The sequence below is a fragment of the Cyprinus carpio genome, chromosome B18 (assembly GCF_018340385.1).
Source record: "Cyprinus carpio isolate SPL01 chromosome B18, ASM1834038v1, whole genome shotgun sequence".
Classification (NCBI taxonomy): domain Eukaryota; kingdom Metazoa; phylum Chordata; class Actinopteri; order Cypriniformes; family Cyprinidae; genus Cyprinus; species Cyprinus carpio.
The window spans coordinates 715,728-728,908 of record NC_056614.1 but is presented as its reverse complement, the minus strand read 5'-3'; the positions used below and the strand labels follow the sequence as shown (position 1 = coordinate 728,908).

Here is a 13,181-nt window from a genome sequence, read left to right as displayed (position 1 = left end):
CTCTCTCTCTCTCTCTCTCTCGTCTTCCTCCGTCCCCGTTCGGACTCTATTGGATTGCTCTTCTATCAGTTCTCCGGACTGTACGATGAAAACCAGACCTCTCGTCATCTTGCGCACCTGCTGCTCTCTGTTCTTTCTCTTCTGTCCGGTGAGTAAAGCGCGCTCCGATCTCAGGCTATTTGTTGCTGTTTGTTAAAAGGTTTTGTTGAGCGCTGATTTCAAGCGAGCAATGACAGAAACACAGACCAAATGTGCGATTTAGCGCAGTGTTTCGTGTAGTTTGGTTTTCCGATCATTAAAAATTCAAGCCAGTCGCAGGAAAAAAGCCAGTTTCTAAAACACGCTGACCATCTGTGACAACATGCCCACAAAGCGGCGCGCGCTGTCACAGTGTATGGGGTAAATTATCACAGTGTAACCTGGCATTAAACATCTCTTTTTGTAAAAGTCTTTTCATCAAGTCTAAGATAACAAATTCGTAAATAAAAACGAATGTTTTTATCATTCATCCCGTTCATGTTTTAGTTGTAATCAGGATTATAGTTAGAGGTTAATTCAGGATAACTGGGATATTATTTCCCCCTGTCATCTCAATGTCAAAAGTGTCCCAACTGATCTGAATGAACCCCTGTGTATATGTTGGATCAAAACAAAATCAAGATATTGTCAAGAAAAGAGGTTTAAAATTGATGCTGATTATTGCCTCCTTAAGATGAATCGCTTTGTTGTATTCTTCATTTGTTAAATTGCTAGCGCATCTGTTGAGAGGCTCTAGCTGGCTGTCCTCTGCTGCTGCCTGTGTTCTTCTGCAGCAGTCAATGAACGTCTCTGCTCCAGATCCAGGGGTTTGGTGGCTCTGAGGCCGAGCACAAGCTCTTCTCGGTCATCTTCTCCAGTTATAACCAGTACATCCCCGACCGGTGGAGAACGTGTCCGACCCCGTCATCGTCCAGTTTGAAGTGTCCCATGTCACAGCTGGTCAAAGTGGTAAGAACAAACGCAGGCTCATTTCCATATTTTACCCCAGTTTCAGATGATTTGAGTGTGTGGTGGGGTCAGACTCTACTTTCCGTGATTTCTATCAGTCATCTGTTAGCCGCATGATGAGTCTGGCTCTCGCATTGATTCGGCGCTTGACCTCTGACCTCAGACACGCATCGATCCGTCAGCGTGAATGAGCGTCTGAGCGCATGATCTGGTGAATTTTCAGTCTTCTTCTCCTCTCAGTCACGGAGAACATCTCACTTCTATTAAACACAGTATCTGTCAAGCTTTCTTCTCCTCATGTCATTTTTTTCATTTTTTCTCATTTCTTTTTCTGTCTCGATTGTTTAATTCGACCTGATCATGATAAGGTCTGTGTGATGCTAAAAAAAGGCATTTTTTGCAATCTCTGTGCATCAGTCATATCCGATTGTTATGCTTTAAAAACTAATGGGAGGGAATTTCATTCTTAGGGAGGTAATTTCATGCTTTTTTGAGGGATGGGAATGCAAACAACAACATAACAAAGAAAGATTTCAGTATTGAATTGCAGAGGAAATCTAAATATGAACTTCTGAAATGCTCTCATTTCTCTGCCAGCACCTTTAGTGGGGACTGATTTTACATTTTTGACAGACTGTTAGATAAAAATGGGGCTCATGTTGTTATAGATGAAATACTAAAGGCATGTAAGGAAATGCATTATGTAATTTATAAAGTTGAGATCAAGTTTCAACAATGATCCCATGTGATTTTTTTAGTTTATTTTTAATTTTTTTCTGGCCAAAATATATTTTAAATATATGCTGTAAATGGTGAAGCTCAATGAAATATATATTCTTTAAAATGAATATAAATTTAGTTTCAACCTTCATATACTAAAATATATTTAAAAATGTATTTCAGTTGCAGGAAAACACATTTCTGATCTTACAGTAGTCTACACTATGTGTTATATGTGTTCACATGCTTTTTCTTTAAATGTGACATATTCAGTGTTTATTTTAGCATTGAGATATTATATAGTTTTTGTTAATATTTTGAATTAGATTTCATAGTATATCATCTGCTTTCATTTTAATTTGAAAGATTCTGTTGTTTGTTGTCATTTTTATTAGTTTCTGTTGTTTTTTAATTAATTTTTATTTCAGTTTTTAGTTTTACTTATATTTAGTACATCAGTTTAAACTAAATGTCATCTTAGAAAGACATTCGTTTTTCATATTTTGTTTCAGATAAAATTTATTTTAAGTAGTAATAATGTTCGTAATTGTTTAATGCTAGTAACTCTGATGTAAATGTCTTCTTGGATTGAAATATATGGACGACATCTTGAATATATACTTATATTTTTTTTAAAATATAACAATTTGAAAATGTTTAGTATATTTCAAAAATATATAAAAAGAAAAAATAAATTGGTAGCAAATGTTTGGACTTTTTTTTTGATGGTTTGATTTTTTTTTTTTTTTTTTTTTTTTTGGCTGACCCTTTTTTTTTTTTTGTATTTGGGAATTTGTGAGAATCAGATTTTTTGTAGCGTTTAAGAAATCCTTCAGATGTTGAGCTGTACACATGGAGCATGTTTTGTGGGCAGCTGGAGGTCCGTGTGCATCATGAAGTTCCTCCAGGCCACGGGTCTCAGGTGGTCCTCGAGCACAGCCCATCTGTGACACACGGAGGCTCGGGTTCGGTTCGCTCGCTCCCGCTCAGACTGACGTCGTCTGGAGAATGATTGCTTTTGACAGCATGTTTCTTCTTCTTCAAGCTCTAAAATATTAATCCAGAGCTGTGTTCATTCGGCCGCAGGTGATTTGTCTGCGACTCTTAGAGACTCTCTGTTCCTTTTTTTCCAACAGGATGAGGTGAACCAGATTATGGAGACCAACCTCTGGCTGCGACATGTAAGCTCATGCATTATTCACGCACATCCAAAATTCATTTGTTCATTTAGATAATTGGTCACAATTGTATTCACTATCATTGCGGTCACTGCTTACAGTGATTGGTGCGGCAGGTGGATTTGATTCCAAGTGGAATGCAGATCTGAGATTTTGAAAAGACATGTTAAAGAGTAATGAATGGGATGAAACAATATGAGAAACTTATAAAGGATACCAAAACCCCGTTAAGACAAGTCTGTCCATTTTATTGATAATCCAGATTCAGATTAGTGATGATAGATTTCAGATCAGCAATACAATATGCATTAGATTTACAGAGCCATGCATTAATGAATTAATTAATGAAAGAAAGGTGCTGTGGTTCATTGAGGAAATGATGTGAGTGAGCAGGTGACAATAAACGGGTGAAAACTAAAACAATGATTTACCTAAAATTCTTGCATACAAGTTCCTGACACCAAGTTTATTTTGTTGCTTGCTTTAGACCAGTAAAGATTATATGTAATGATAGAGAGTTGAATACAGAATGCAGATGATTCAGAATTTGGTGAAGGAGGATTTTAATCAAATATATTGGATTTTTCTCACGCTGCTCTCAAATATTGGTCTGAGCTGATGAACAGTAAGGGGTCCCTGGCTCCAAAATGTTTGAAACCCCCTTGATGTAGATGATATTATTATATTCATATAGGCATTTGGTGAAATATAAATTGGACTGTGATCTCATTCATATTGGTTTCCAGATGTCTAATTGTCTGATATTATTTTATTACCCTGAAGATTGGAAATGGTCTGAGACAGCTTTAGATCTCATAAGTTGTTAAGAGAGTGATCATGTGAAGAGGAATAATTAAAAACTCATACAGCAAAGAGCATTGTGACCTCCTCCTGAATGAATCATTCAGTTCATTAACGATTAAATGGCAAATCAGTAATTCCATTTAATCAAGCTAATCGAATTTAATACAAACTCTGCATGTATTGACAGCGTCAGTTCCTAAATTAAATGTGCCGTGAGTTGGCATTGCCTCCCTAAACTACATTAAACAGGGCAAACGGGATGTGTGTGTCCTGCGTGACTCCTCTCTGTGATGACGGACTTTGCTGTTGTTTTTGCCAGAAGAGAGTCAGGAGAAGAATAAATGAGAGCATGGCTTACAGCCGCGTCTTTGAAACACACTCAGTATCTGATAGTAGTCGTTTGTTTAGTCTGTGTGTTGGCTGTATGCCTGTCATACTCAGTGTTAATCAAAACGATGCAAATAACTCACCTTCATATTTTGTGCAAACAAACCCACCAAACTAAAATTGATGTAAAATTTTATTTTTACAAATTTCAGCAACACTTTACTTAAAGCCTTTCTAAATATATATATGTATAATGCAAGTATTTTTAATGCATTAATAATTCCTTGAAATGCACCTTGTTGTATGATCTCAATAACTGTAACTCCATTTATAATACTATTCATTGTTAGAAAGTATATTTCATTTAACATATGACAAACAACCGATTTCAGCAAGCAATCTGCAATGCATTAATGTACACAGTAAAAAATACATGTAAAACAGCCAAATTCTAACAGTAACATAACAGTAATGTGTCAAAAACGAGACCGGGATCCAACAGCAGGTGAAAAAAATAAAAATAAAAAATTCAAAGTTTATTGAAAACTGAGAAAAACCACCAGCAATCAGTCAGCTAGATCTGTGCGGAGGTCAACCCGGCTTCTGCCGAACCAGCGGTGAAGAGAGGCAGCGAGCCAGCAATTGAAAGCCTCCGCTGAATTCCAGAGGCTGTCCGGAGTGTGAGCAGAGAGGAACGGATGGGGCTGCTGTGAAGACACAGGCATTCACACAAAGAGCTGACCCAAATCCTAGAGGGGCAGGCGGGTAAAAAGGAGGGATGACAAAAACAGGAACACCAGACCGACTAGACTGGAAAAAATAAACAAAACCAGACGGTGTCAGAAACCACAACAGAGACTGCGCTGATCTGAGCTTCAAAAACAATGCTTACGGACTGACACAAGACAGCAAACAGGGTAAGGGCATGATAAAGGGAAGATAATGAGGACATAACAGGGTGCAGGTGAAGGGGAATTAGCTAACAGGGATAACAAGAGGGGCGGAGTAAACATCACCATGAACAGACGTGGAGCACATGGCGAGCCGTCAAAACAAAAGGCCATGTGCTCCAGGACAACAAAGCCTGGGCAGACCCCACCGAGATTGTGACATAATGTACTGTATGAAACAAGGCATTCTAGGCAATATTACAGCACATTCTGAATATCTTTATAATGCATTATACATAAAGGCTTTAAGTAAATTGTCCAAATAAATAATTGCCAGTGAATTTCACAAAGTGACACATTGAACTTTGAACATGAAATTTTGAAGTAGAAAAACTGAAACTGTTTTTTTTTTTTTGCAAAACGTACTCCAGTAATCTTTGAAAACTATGTAAGCACATTTCTGCCACTGAATAAAAAAATAAAACAGAGAGTAATTGCAGCTTTTTTTTGACTTTTTTCTCAGATCTGCATGATATAAACTTGCAATTGCATGTTATAAAGTCAGAATTGCGCGGGTATCGACGAAAAAAAAGTCAGATTGTTCGATTAAAAAGTCGCAATTAACCCTTTTTATTTTTATTCAGGGCGGAAAGGGAAAAACTCATTGTTTCTGTGTGTTTCTACTTTTCGTAGATTTGGAATGATTATAAGCTCAGGTGGGGATCCCAAGGATTTTGGCAGGTGTTGAGTTCATCCGTGGCCTTCCAAGAAGATTTGGAAACCAGACATTGTGTTGTACAAACAAGTAAGTGATCTGGTCCGATCCTTGTTTGGATATAGACCGTCGTCAGTCTTTCATGATCTGTTTCTTGTTTCCAAACCGCAGTGCAGTCGGAGATTTCCAGGTGGATGACAAAAACGAAAGCCCTTCTACTTCTAACCCTATAACGGAGACGTCACCTGGATCCCTCCCGGGGCATCTTCAAGAGCTCCTGCAAGAGCGACGTCACCTTCTTCCCGTTTCGACTATCAGAACGTTGCACCATGAAGTTCGGCTCGTGGACCTACGACAAGCCAAGAGATCGACCTGGTGCTGAAAACTCGGCTCCACCATCAACCTGGAACGATTTCTGGGCGGAACAGCGGCGAGTGGAACCATTCATCGACGCTCCCGGAGACAAGCACGACATCAAGTACAACTGCTGCGAGGAGAGATCTACACACGGACATCAACGTACTCGATCTACATCCGCCGGCTGCCGCTCTTCTACACCACACAACATGACTCATTCCCTGTCTGCTCATCTCCTTCCTGACCGTTCTGGTGTTTTTATCTCCCGTCCGACTTGCGGAGAGAAGAAGTGACCTTGTGCATTTCCGTGTCTCCTCTCCCTCACGGTGTTCCTCCTGGTCATCACCGAAACCATTCCCGGTCCAGGTCCTCTCGTCATCCCTCTGATCGGAGAGTAACCTGCTTTTCACCATGATATTTGTGACTCTGTCCATCGTGATCACTGTGTTTGTGCTCAATGTGGCATTACCACCCCGCACTCAGAAGACAACACCACTCATGCCCGGCTGGTGCGGCAACGTATTCCTCAGTCTGCTCCCTCGGGTCATTGTTTCATGAATGCGGCCTGAGAAAAAGCACACCGGAGAGGAAAAACCAGGTCCTGCGCTCTTCACGCTCCAGGTCTGGTTTCCACGAATCTGTCGCGCCGGGCTCCTCTGCTCCTGGCACCACTGAGCTCAACAAACTGAGCGAGGCGTCCAAAACGGCATCCAAGACGGCGCCCAGGATTTTTCTGTGTCGAGGGACAGCCGATGTACGTGCTGCCTGGAAGCAATACGGCACCTACGTCTCCAGCGAAGGAGAGCAGATGGACGGAGGAGGAGGGAGTCCGTGCCTCCAGCTCTGAGTCTCTGGACGCAGGCGTTCTGTGCATGTCTCCACAGGTCAGAGACGCCATAGAGAGCGTCAAGTACATCGCTGAGAACATGAGGCTACAGAAAAAAAAAAACCGAGGCCAAGCAGGTGAGAGACCTGACTTCAATTTATGATTCATTGTTTTATCGCTGACTTTTTCATTCCTACTGTAGGTCCAGTCAGTATTAGTGTTTAAACAAGCAGGGGACCCTTGTAAGGAGAAATATCAAAGCATGTTGCTGCTCTGGAGCGCTTGAACTCTATCAACTACAATAATTTACCTCTGTAAAGCCTGACTTAGGAAATAATAGTCAGAAAAAATCTAATTTTATGAAATGGAACAGTTTCTAGAACCTTTAGACAAAATAAAAAAAAATTAGTTTGTGTATGTGGTTTTCCTTGAGTATCGTATTTGCTCCATCAGACTTCATTTATCTCATAAGAGATATAAAGCAGCTTAATTTTATTCAGAGACTCAAACTGAGCAAAAATATGCAGTTTGCTGATAATTTATAAATGAGGAAATTCTGACTGCTTGTAAGTAAATCAGTGAGATTTTTATAACAGACGAGAGCAGATACTGATATAAAATTTATCTAAATATCAGTTGTCACTCTATATCTCCAGTAATGTGTCTCAGTAAGATGAGACTGAAATGATCAAACATCTATAAGCAGTGATGAAGAGATGAAGAAAATAACAGAAGATGTGAGATGTTCTGGAGGGCATTGTGCAGATCATCCGTTCCTCCGCTGAGGAACCCAGTGAAAGTTAAAGCTTCTGGACGCCAACGACTCCTCAAAAGATCCTGCGGATCAGATTTGAGACTCTAAAACATCGGATTGAATGGAGAATCAAGGTAAAGCTGAGACGCTGCTTTCAGTCCAGTAAGAGTTCGTCTGGAGATATATACTGCAGTTATACTGACCTTTTACTTGATCAGAAATCACTCACGATCTGACACCAGAAACGCAGCAGCTGACGGCGTGGACCTTTGTACAATTACACTGAAAGAGCTTTGACACTCACTCAAACTCATGATAGACGGGCATGGGGACATGGAGGAGATTTTGTGTGAAACAGTAGAGTTTAAAGAACATTTAACAGCCTTAGAAAGTTGCACATCAAATATGATCCAGAGTTTATGTCTTGCTCTTTCAAATAGTAAGAACCCCGGATGTCTTTAAAGGTCCAGGACGACTGAAAGTATGTGGAGATGGTGATTGACAGTGAATCTTTCTGTGGTGTTTGTCCTCGTGTGTATTCTGGGTACGGCTGGACTCTTCCTGCAGCCCGCTGCTGATGGGCCGAGGACCATGTGAATGCCTTCACAAAGCACGGACTTTGCATTTACAGAACATGTTCATCAGTCGCACCTAATTTCAGCAACCTTAACGTTACAGCATTGTGACGGGTTTTTTTTAGGTTTGTTTTTTTATTATTATGTTTCAGTTTAGAGCAGAAATTAAAAGACATCGGTTTACAGGTATGGTTGACTCTGGTCCTTTAAGAGAGATCAAATGGAGGTAAAACAACTTAACTGAGGATCACTTGTCGACTTTCGCAGAAAACGATTGCTAAGTACCGAAAAAGCACAGTCCTACGGAAACGGGGTGCTTACTGTCCTCCTCTGTCAATTTCGCTAATGCTTGCCTCAAAGTCCTTCAAACCGTCTGGACTATTAATACGGCTCAAAAACATGTAAGGGACTATGACAAGAACAGTCTTTGGGCTGTTCTCTAAAAGTGTGTACTGTTCCCCAAAAACAAGGACATGCTATATTCCAACGCTATGTGAGTCTGTTCTTTTGTTGTTTTTGTTTGTGGCACTTTAAGAACGATCACACAGGTTTTTTTCTGTGTTTAGACAGTGGCATCGGAGTAAGCTCCAAAATTACCAAAACGGTCCCATAAAAAATCAGTCTGTACAAACTTGGAGTGTGCTTTTTTTGTGGCTTCTTATATCGAATTGTGTAAACAGGCTCAAATTTTACATGTTGCGTGCTTTGTGCTAACTCTTGCCCCTCGGGGGGTAGTCAAGCTGTGATAACTCATGAATGGAATCGGTTCAGTTCATGAAAGAATTGCATGGGTCCAATTCAAGTCCTTGTAATGAAAAGAGTTGCATGAAGATTCTTCAAAAGTTCTACTTTTGTGTTCCAGGAAAATAATATGCAGCATGCAGGTTCAGAAGATGACATGAGGGTGAGCAAACGATGTGGAGGTTATTGATTTTAGAAACGTGATTATCCCTTCAAATCTGACTGTCTGTAACTCAGCACATTCCTGTCACGCAGATATGGCTGCTGGTTTATTTGTCACATATGAGTAATTGTTTTTACATAAAAAAAAAAAAATCTATGCACAAGAAACACACCTGTGTCAGGCATCTTTTTAAAAAATATCCACTTGGGCACAGAGCAGTCACAATCTCACGTTGTGTGGAGTGTGGTGTATAAGAGGCAGCGTAGTCATGAGTAAACAGCACCCTCCGCTAGTGGATACTTTGTGAGCATAGTGTCCTGGTAAAAAGACTGGATTACTCGCGCTCCTGCTGGGCGTTCAGCTTCACGTAATTATGTCTCGTAAATACAGTCAAAATAACTTTTTGTATCTCCAAAAATGTAATGGGGTGTCCGCGCGTCGTGATACAATGGCACGGATGGTTCTAAATATACAGGCATCTAGGCCTGCTGTAAAAACCGTGGTGCACAAGTTAATGGTTCAGCTTTCTGAGGAATCATGCGAATAAAGAAAGACTGAGAACTATGAAGGTCTTCTGTTCCTACCTGTCCACCAAAGTTTTGGCTGGCTGAAAAATATTTATCTGTTCAGTTTTGGTAGAACATTTTGCAGTGTCACCAGCTACAAATCTGCACTAGGCTGCAGTGACATCCCTAATCGATAGTACAGCTACGCGTTGTATTATGACAACACATGGGGATCTCGTAAACATTAACCTGTCATTTTCACTGTCATGGATTATCATGTCATCATGTGATTACACAGATACTATTTAAACTGAAAGCGGAGCTTGAATGATGAATTCAATGATAAACCGACTTTAACTGTCATTTTGTCATTAGTTGACACACTTTTTCCTCATGAACGTTGTTCAGCAAGGTACAATTGTTTGACAATCTGTTGTGTTGTAACGGTTTCGCGAGGGGAGTTATTGCACAGAGCGGCGCACACGACCCGTTTATCTCAGAAAAAACCCTATCAGGTTTTCACGTCGTGGGTCTTTGAATCTTGTATCAGGCCTGAGAGAACTGGCCTGAAATTGATACAATGATCCCGCTATTATATAAAACAGCGACTTTCCACATAAGTGGACTAATTTATCGCCACAAAGGTAAATTGATTCTCTAGAGTGTGAAATAGTTGAACGCAAAAGCTTCCGTGAAGAAAGACAGCAATTTGTGAGCACGCTAGCGAGGTCCAATATCAGTTCAAATATACAGCAGCCCGGCAGAGCCGATCGTGTAAGAGAGAACCGCTGAAGACTCACATCCAAAGACCAACTTCGTTCTACCGACGCTCCCCAATTCAACACAAAAATAATAAGGCAATAACGAACACAAAGATTCGTTCCTAGGTAATTTGTTCTACCACAAAGAAACTTTCACCAGTTTGTTAGTTCTATTTATAATCCAGTACAGAAACATATAGTACAAAAATGGCAGCAGCTGCGTTTGTATGAAACGAGAGCCAATCAACGATTAACGAGAAGGACATATAGTCAATTACGTGGTTACAGGACCTGACAATTAGTGTGGTATCAATGCAATTGAGGTTTTAATATTTTATAGCGACATAAATGCAAAGCTTCCACCAAGAAAAATAGTATCAAAGCAAGAGTACAAGAACCGACCTAAGGTCGCGCGTTTAGACCCGGGGTTGATCTAGCATTAGGCCGCGAAATTGGCGATAGCGCAGAACGCACCGAGAGCGAATGTCGGAATGTCCGTGACTGACCAATCCAGACTTATAAGTTGTAGTGGAAGTATTCCACAGAGCCGTGTAATAATGGAAGTGAACATGCTTGCGATAACGTATATTAGACTGCGCTACTGTCAGTCACGGAGAGAACTGCGGATTGCAAAAGCTGATTCCAAATAAGTATCAGTTCCTTTTCTGCTGGATCTAGCTTGCTGCTTTTGAACTGTGTCTCATCAGATCCTCCTGCTGCTTCATCATCACTGGGCATCACAGGGAATTTCCACTCTCTCTGCTTGGGTGTGTGGAAGCCTACCTCACTGGTAATCTCAGGTTGGATTGGAGGTGGATGTATCTAAAGCACTATCAGCTTGTCACGGTGGTTCCTCCGGGATCAGGTTCTTGTAACCTCTCCTCTTCTCCATATACACTACATCACTGTGTACCATCATACAGGCACACGGCGTCTCCTACCAATTGCTAAGCTGATGACACACAGCTCTTATCTTTCATTTTAACCAGAATGATCCTTGCATCGGGCTCCATCAGTTTCAGCTCCAATCCAGTTCAAGAAATTGATGATTGCATAGTAGAACAGCCACAGGCTCAGCACCCCTCTACGTTCCACTCATGACTACGACTCTACATCCCTCCAGAAGTCTATGACCCTCTAGGGACGACGCCCATGGACTCTTGGGTACCATCACAGAGGGGAGGCCCTCAAAATCACGTCCAGAACCATTCTCCTTCACCATTCCGGCTGGTGGAGTGATCTTCCCCTCCCCTATCCAGTGTCCCGACATTTTATCCTTCCTGTCCGGTTGTCCCCTAAACAAGGTTTTACTGGCGCATGTGCACACAATATTGTGTTCTATTTCTCATGCCTGAAACACATAATATTTAAAAAAAAATTTTTTGTTATCATGCATTACTGTCAGGGTAGGTTTAGGGTTGGGGACGGTGTAGATTTCAATAAAACGATATACAACAGTCTAAAATCAATCTAATAGGTAGAAATAAAATAATTATTGTTGGCTTCTCCTGTAGCTGTATCCCTTCAAGCTACAATCACAAAATATACACATAATTACGGCATTTGCATTACCTGTAAGGGTAGGTTGGGGTTGTGGTCAGGTGCGTAGACATTAAATAAACCATTCATTTTACACCAGGTAGCATTTTGAGGTCGCGCGCTTGTCGAAGGTTGTGTGCGCCCCGATGCAGAAAGGTTATATATTCACATTGTAGGGGTGATACAGCACTGTTAAATATATGCTTTTGATAAGATATTATGAAAATCTATTTGTTCAAGGGAAAATACATACGTTGGCATGTTGTGGTGTTTACATAGGCTATTTGTGAATTATATTCATGTCTCATATAATTTAATCAAAATGTTTTTTTGCAATGCAGCAAAGCATTTGTGTGTTCTACACTATGTTTTACCATTTTTAAAGCTACAGTATTAATATTTATTATATCGTTATATTTATAATTATATTAATATTATATTATATTATATTATATTATATTACTATAGATCCTATATTCTCATTCAATTTATTGGCCTACCCTAATCAATCTTAATATGTTATGACGTTTCAGGACAAAGTTTCTAATTGTAATTGTAAATGTACTAGAATGTCCTGTTTGTCTTGAAAAGCCAATCCTGTGATAACACTGCAGCGTTGAGTGGACACGTACAACCAGAGAGGTACAATCATAATTCAAAATGGAGACACAAGCTGATAATAAAATGCGTGCTTTGAAATTAAAACTATAATGGTAAGAAAGGAACTAAACGAGGTACTGTGCAGCTGTGCCTCACTAAATGTAGGCAAGTGAAAACAAAGTCTGTAATGTTACTTTCTGCCATGCCAGAATCGATGGTGAAGGTGGGAATTATAGTAAGATTTTGCTAAATTTGAAATGTAGTAAAAGTGTTTGTTTCAACCAGTAGACTTTTGTTGCTTGAGGAAACCTCACCAAGCCTGAAAGGTGCTTAAACACTTAAAATCTTATTTGCACTCTTGAAAACTGTTGTTCAACCAAAGACCTAAATTTTCAGTCCAGCAGAATTTTCTGCACACTTCACCACCAGAATCAAAATGACGCATTGTGAAGGCGTAAAAGCTCTTCCCATTACATTATAACCACCCACATTGTTAATATTTGAATGTGAACTATACAGGGCTGTTCGTGAAGACGAATGTTGTGATAACCTGGACAGAATTCAGCTCCAGATTCCACCCTCAACAACCAGACCTTCCTCACTCCACAAGGACTGCTGTCTACTAGCATATTATGTGGTTCTCTTCAGAGTTAGGTGCATGCAGATGTTACTTTGTTTTAGATAAAATGAAAACTATATGTTTATAGTTCATGATTTGCAAAAACCGTGATAATTTTT

At 40.1% G+C, this 13,181-nt stretch overlaps 1 pseudogene; it reads left to right on the top strand.

The window, feature by feature from the left end:
• The first annotated feature begins 85 nt into the window (after positions 1-85).
• On the top strand, positions 86-6,825 carry LOC109089274 (annotated as a pseudogene).
• Positions 6,826-13,181: the final 6,356 nt, after the last annotated feature.